This window comes from Pleurodeles waltl, chromosome 6, assembly GCF_031143425.1.
Source record: "Pleurodeles waltl isolate 20211129_DDA chromosome 6, aPleWal1.hap1.20221129, whole genome shotgun sequence".
NCBI lineage: Eukaryota > Metazoa > Chordata > Amphibia > Caudata > Salamandridae > Pleurodeles > Pleurodeles waltl.
The window spans coordinates 26663583-26669582 of NC_090445.1; positions in this window are offsets into that span (position 1 = coordinate 26663583).

Here is a 6000-nt window from a genome sequence, read left to right on the forward strand (position 1 = left end):
AGTATTGGACAGGCTCCATGCCCACTGCAATGTAAAAAAATGTTTTGCAATGAGACCGAAAAAGTAGTTCCCTGAATGTAACTACAGTAGAAGAAGGATAAAAGTCAGCCAATCAAAAGGATGGTAAAGAGTCTTTGTTCCAGGGGAGGAACGGCAGAAGAGGAAGGAAAGCCATCAAATAAGAAGCAAGCAAATGAAAGTGACAAGAAAGCCAACTAATGGTAAGCAAACGGCTGACTTTAAGCTAACTGTACGTTTTTGGTATCATCAACAACAGGTCTTCTGAAATCACAGCTAAAGGCTGTCTGTTGGCAAGACAAAAAAAGGATGGGAGAAGGAAGGAAGAAGGGTCAAAAATTGGAGGAAACTCATGGCCTCTAGAAGGAGAGCTCTCACATGTACAGGCTCATTCTTAATTAGAAAAAACTTGCACCATTACCAGATGTTCCACGTCCAACTCTGTGCAGAGGAAAGCATGCGAAGTTAGCACGCAGTACACCTCAATAACACATTATTCCCCATTCAGACCTGTAAATCTGGGATGAAATACCCTCTTAAGCTAAAACTGCAACTGAGTGATTATGTTAGGTCCTCCAGGTGGTTTTTGTGCATGCAACAACTGCTGCCTCAGAAACGCCCTCTATTGCCTCAGGGTGGCAAGACAGCCAGGGATAAGAGTGGAGGTTTGATGACAAAGCAGTTAAACAGAGGAAGATTGTGTGTCATAAGTAAAGTCTACAAAATCCTATGGTGGGGTACCCACTAGAGTAGTGGCACTCCCCACTGGGCACAGGATGAGCAGGACAACACTGCCAACTATGACCTGGGTGTTCAGTTGTCGATATCTCTGGAACCACTTGGACCAGAACCACAATTCTAAAAGTTCCTGAATCAGGGCAACCTTCTACAGCTACCCATTGAATCTTTGGGTGGGGGGCATGGTCAAATTAATTAAAATGTAATGTATTTTGGGGTAACTTAAAGGTGCACAGGTTCCTTGCGCCACAATTTGGGGAAGGAGGGGGGAGCTGATGGTGTAGGGTGATGGGGACAAAGTAGGCTCTCCCTTGATGGAAGCAGAGTGTGAAGGCCCTTCTCCTGGGCCATGTCACCATGAGGCAGCAGTCAATGACTCCTGACCAGCTGGGCGGGGACAGCCTCATCTTCCTGGAGCAGGTGTAATCCGGCAGCCGTCTCCCACAGGTCCTCTCGGTCAGCTGGGCTCTGTACCTTGCTTGCAGTCGATCACTCCTCCTAAAATGGGCAAAACAGCTTCTTCCTCAGGTCTTACTCTTCCTACAGTAGCAACATCAGCATTCACTTCAGGTTAGGCCAAGACATCTGCTCACTCTGGACAGAGGACGTCCACCACCATGGCCCTTTCCCTGCCTTGCATCTTTTCTCTGCTACACTGGAACACAGCTCCCCCTTGGATGATGGAAAAATATGGAACAGTCATGGGACTTAATACCAGGGCCACAGGAAATATGCATTTATGCGGCTGCAGTGTTTTTCACATAAATATCGATTCACCACATTTGCCATATAATCTATCACATACTATTTATTACAGCATATTAACTAAAGTGTGCATTACATAATTATTTTTAATGTATTAATTGACTATATAAATATTTTTAAAAGAATTATTTTTTTCAACAAATTGTTTTGAATTGTATGTGTTGAATTAATTTAAATTACTTTAATTAAAGTCTTAAGATTTAATTTGATTTTTTTAAATATGCTTATTAATCGTTTAAACTATAGAGTATTTTATATATAGATATAGATATAAATATATATATATATATTAAAAAATATATATATAATTGAAATGTTACAATAATCTAATTATTTTCACCATAGATCGTATGTGGTGTTTTTTATTTCCCTGCCTCCTTTATTGTGTATGGAAGTGTGTACATATGAATTGCCATGTCTAGTGATCGACTTACTCCAAAGCATGGCTGGAGTAAATTTACTCCTGTTTGACACCTTTGGGGCTGTAGTAACTTTAGAAGTGTTGTGTTGGAACAGCAATGGTCTTACTCATTTGAGGCTGTATGTTTGCATTAGCGTTTCTCTCCCAAGCCCGACTTAAATTTCCCTAAACCCTCCCACTTAGTATTGATTATTCCTCGTTTCCACCATCCTCCCTTGTGCCTTCCACATTTACTACTCATTTGCAGACCTACGCATGCAGAGATCTATGCACAGAAAAGATAGGAGAAGGGGGGCCGTAGGTTTGTCATATGCATTCCTGTAGTGTGTGAGTAGAACTACTTTAAATACTATAAAATGCAGTTTGTGACTGGGCCCTTGGAATTTAAAGCCCCTGTCTTCATTTTAACTCAAAGACAAAATGAGGGCTAATGGATGCTCCCAGGAGGTGTCTCATGAATCTGGGTTGCACCGGCAGGAGCAAGGCAGTCAACGCCTAGAACACCAAAGAGGCAAGATGGAAGGTTCCATCCCTGACTCAGGTCAACAACTGCATTGTACTGACATGGGTGCCCCGAAGGGGAGGCCCAGCATGACGCCATGTTGGGGGACAGACTGCACTTCCTGGCAGAGGATGAACAATGATCCCTGGAGTAAAGGCCAGAAGGAGCAGTCTGGCAGGGGATCCAAGAGTTGGGTCAAGTGGTGGACAGCCAGGGAGGCCTGCCGGGTATTGGGAAGGCGCAGTGGGGGACTGAGCGGTACAGTGAGCACAGCTAGTGGACTTAGGACGTGCACAGTGGGGCCTTGGGCTCCTCTTCTGGAATGTGACCCGTCCGTCTGTTAGGTCACCTCCATGGGCGCCTGTAAAAAACTACTAAGGATACAATCACCAGGGTGGATCACCGGTCCAGATAGACTAAGGGGCACATCTACAAACCGCTTGTTCTGCTGGAGCGTCCCTTTCTTTGATGCACCGGTGACGCAGAGTGCAGACCCATATCTACGAGACCACACAAAGCCACTCTGCTTGGCTTTTCATGGTCTCGTAGATATGGAGTAAGGCAACACGGCACAAGTCGATGCGTTGCATTACTCTGCATCAGGGAGGGGTACCATGGGCATTGAAGTAGGTGTTCCCACACAACCTCACTGGATTTTGAAGAATTCAAAAGGATTTGTAAACATGGGAATGTGTCAAAACTTTCTCCTCGTTGTCCCTTCCTGCACAAAAACAATCCTGCCAACAACGCAGAGACCCTTGCACCATGGTGCAAGGTGCCTGTGTTGGTGCTAGGTCCATAATTGTGCACCGGAGCTGGCTGAAAGGACAGGAATGCACCATATCTCGTAGTTATGGTGCATTCCTGCCCTTTTGAATTAGCGAAGGGCAACACAGCAAACAGGCTTGCAGTGCTGCTATGCACCAATTCTTTGCTGTACGCCAATTCTTTGCAAATATGCCCCTAAAGCAGGGGCAGGGGACCTCTTCCATTGCAGCCCCTATCACAGACCAAGGCTCAGATCCCACAAAGCATGAACAACAACATTCCAGCCCTGCCATAAGGTGTAGAAGGAAAACAGTACCATCCACCAACAGCTGGTGGCAAAACCATCTCAAACGACTAGGGCTTCCCAGATCAAAGTGACTCAAAAAAGCCTCTCAAGTTCGAAGAAAGCTCTCCCACCTGCTCAGGTAGATCACCCTCCAACTACCACGAATGGGCACGCTAAGGATAAATGCAAAAACAACAAGTGATGGACGGAATGCTGAACATTGTCAAACATTCACCCCCAGTCACAGATCTGGGTTTAATCCATCGTTTTTTTGCTGCCCATGCCATTCCAGTTTGGACCCAGCCATATGCAAATCAGTCTTGACCCTGTTCCCCATGGGAACAGTCCAGCCCGAACTGCTAGGCCAGGTCTTCCCTGGACTGGAAACAAGCATCCTGGGACCGGTTTCGGGGTTTCACCCCTCATCAGCCAGGCTAGCTTGAATCCAGTGGCATGGGAAGCACGCTAAGGATAAGCACACATTCGTTCTCTCAACCCCCGCCCCGGTGTCTGTTAATAGCTATCCCATACCACCTTTACCCAGACCTTGATTGCACAGCAGACTTTCCCAAGCGAAGTCTCTGGAGAATGGGATGATGGGGAACATTAAAATTCACAACCGCTTGAAGGATGCTAGGATCTTAATGATGCTATGCTCAGAACATGGTCAGGACCAGAAGGTGATGAACAGGTCTGTGACTCCCCAGACCCACTGATGGTGTCAATCAGAAGACGTTCAAGACAATTCATGATAACTCAAAGAATATTGTGCTCATTAAAGTGCCCACAGCCATGCCAAAGGAACCATTGGAAGCTCTCTGGTGCAAAGCACTAAGCAGACTAGACGAGAAGGTTGGCCACACCCTCATCGGGACTCAGGACTTTCAGTATGGAAGCAGGGTCACCGCAGAAAATTGAGGCCCCAATGGTGAATGCATGGTTCGACAAACTGCTAACAGTAACCTTTTGGATTTTTTCGAGAAAAAGCCAGAGAAATTATGCTGCTACCTCAGACATGAAGCAATTGTCAAGCACCCTGAGGCACTGGTCATCTAAAACAAAAATAAAAAAACAAAGTGTCCCTCCTTGCTACCCCTCTGGAAGAACCAACATTCAACACTTGTTCATCATTGATCTCTATATGTTTAGGATGTACCCCAAAATGTTGTCTTGCGTTTTTTTACTTACACCTTTATACAGAAAGCTCTGTCGGCTGATTGTTGAATGAAATCGATGAGGTTTGTCCAGGCGATGTTCTAGCCAAGATGCTTATCTACCATCTAAAGAGAGAATCAAACTCAGGAAAAGTCCATTGGGAAAATAGTCTACAGCAACAGCCAAGCCACAGCACAACCCAGAGGAGAAGAGTGATCCTTCAAATCATACAGGGCTCAGCAACCGGCATATCTGACAGCAGCAGATACACCTAAGGAACATACAGCTCAAAAGGAAAGACAAGGATATAACAGTATCAACCACTGAAAATACCAAGGAACTTGGGAATACTGAAGATGAGGCTGAAGCCAAAGAGCACTGAGGACAAATCACAACAGGCACCAGGGTGGGGGCTGGAAAACTCCTGGAAGCCACTGGGGCAGATCAGTGAAGAGAAGGGGAGGTTAGCTGATCGATTTCAGAAGACCCGCTACTAAAGTGTTGAACTGGGATGCATGGGGGGTGTAGATCCACAGAGCTTTCCCAGGAGGTCCCTCTCAAAAGCACAATGAGGTACCTGGTCAATTGAGGGTTAAGATGGAGAAGGTGTATGTGGGCTTTGTTTAGTCCTTTTAGCTCACCATCAGGTGACAGAATCTTGGCGGTAGGTCTTTGGAAGGATAGTGTAATTTAGGGAGATCTAGGACCTCTGAAACTATGGGCCTGATTTAGAGTTTGAAAGTCACCTTAGTCCATAGCAAAAATAAATGGAGTACCCTGCTCACCAAACCCTCGGTCCGCCCACCTCATTTAGAGATGGTTGGATCTTAAGTATGCTATTGAAGGGATTCTTCTGCCAACGGGCCCTTAGAGTTGGGCCATCAGAGAAAAGACATTACAGTCCCTTCCCTATTTAGACTGGACGGTGTAATGTATTTTTTTCTTGTCTGTCACTGCCAGGAAAATCCTGGGGGTGAGGGACAGAAAAAACTATATCCGCAACAAACTCCTACTGTGATATTCTGTGAAACAATAAAATATGTAAAACGTTTGGTGGATGGCAGTCAAAACCAACAGTGGCCACCCATCAAATGTTTACTACAATAAAAGGCCTTTACAGCGGTTCCTTTCAATTTACAGAAATGACCACTGGACCTGCGATCATCACTAAATTTGGTGGACAGTGTACCTTTGGGATGGCAGAAGTAATGTTCTTTGCCATCCCGATGGACACTACTCAGTCTGACAAATTCAAAATTAGGCAAAGGATAATTGGGAATCTGCAGAAGATGGGCAAAAATTACATTTAGGTAAGTTTCCATTATTTCTTGGAAGTTAGATCAGCTG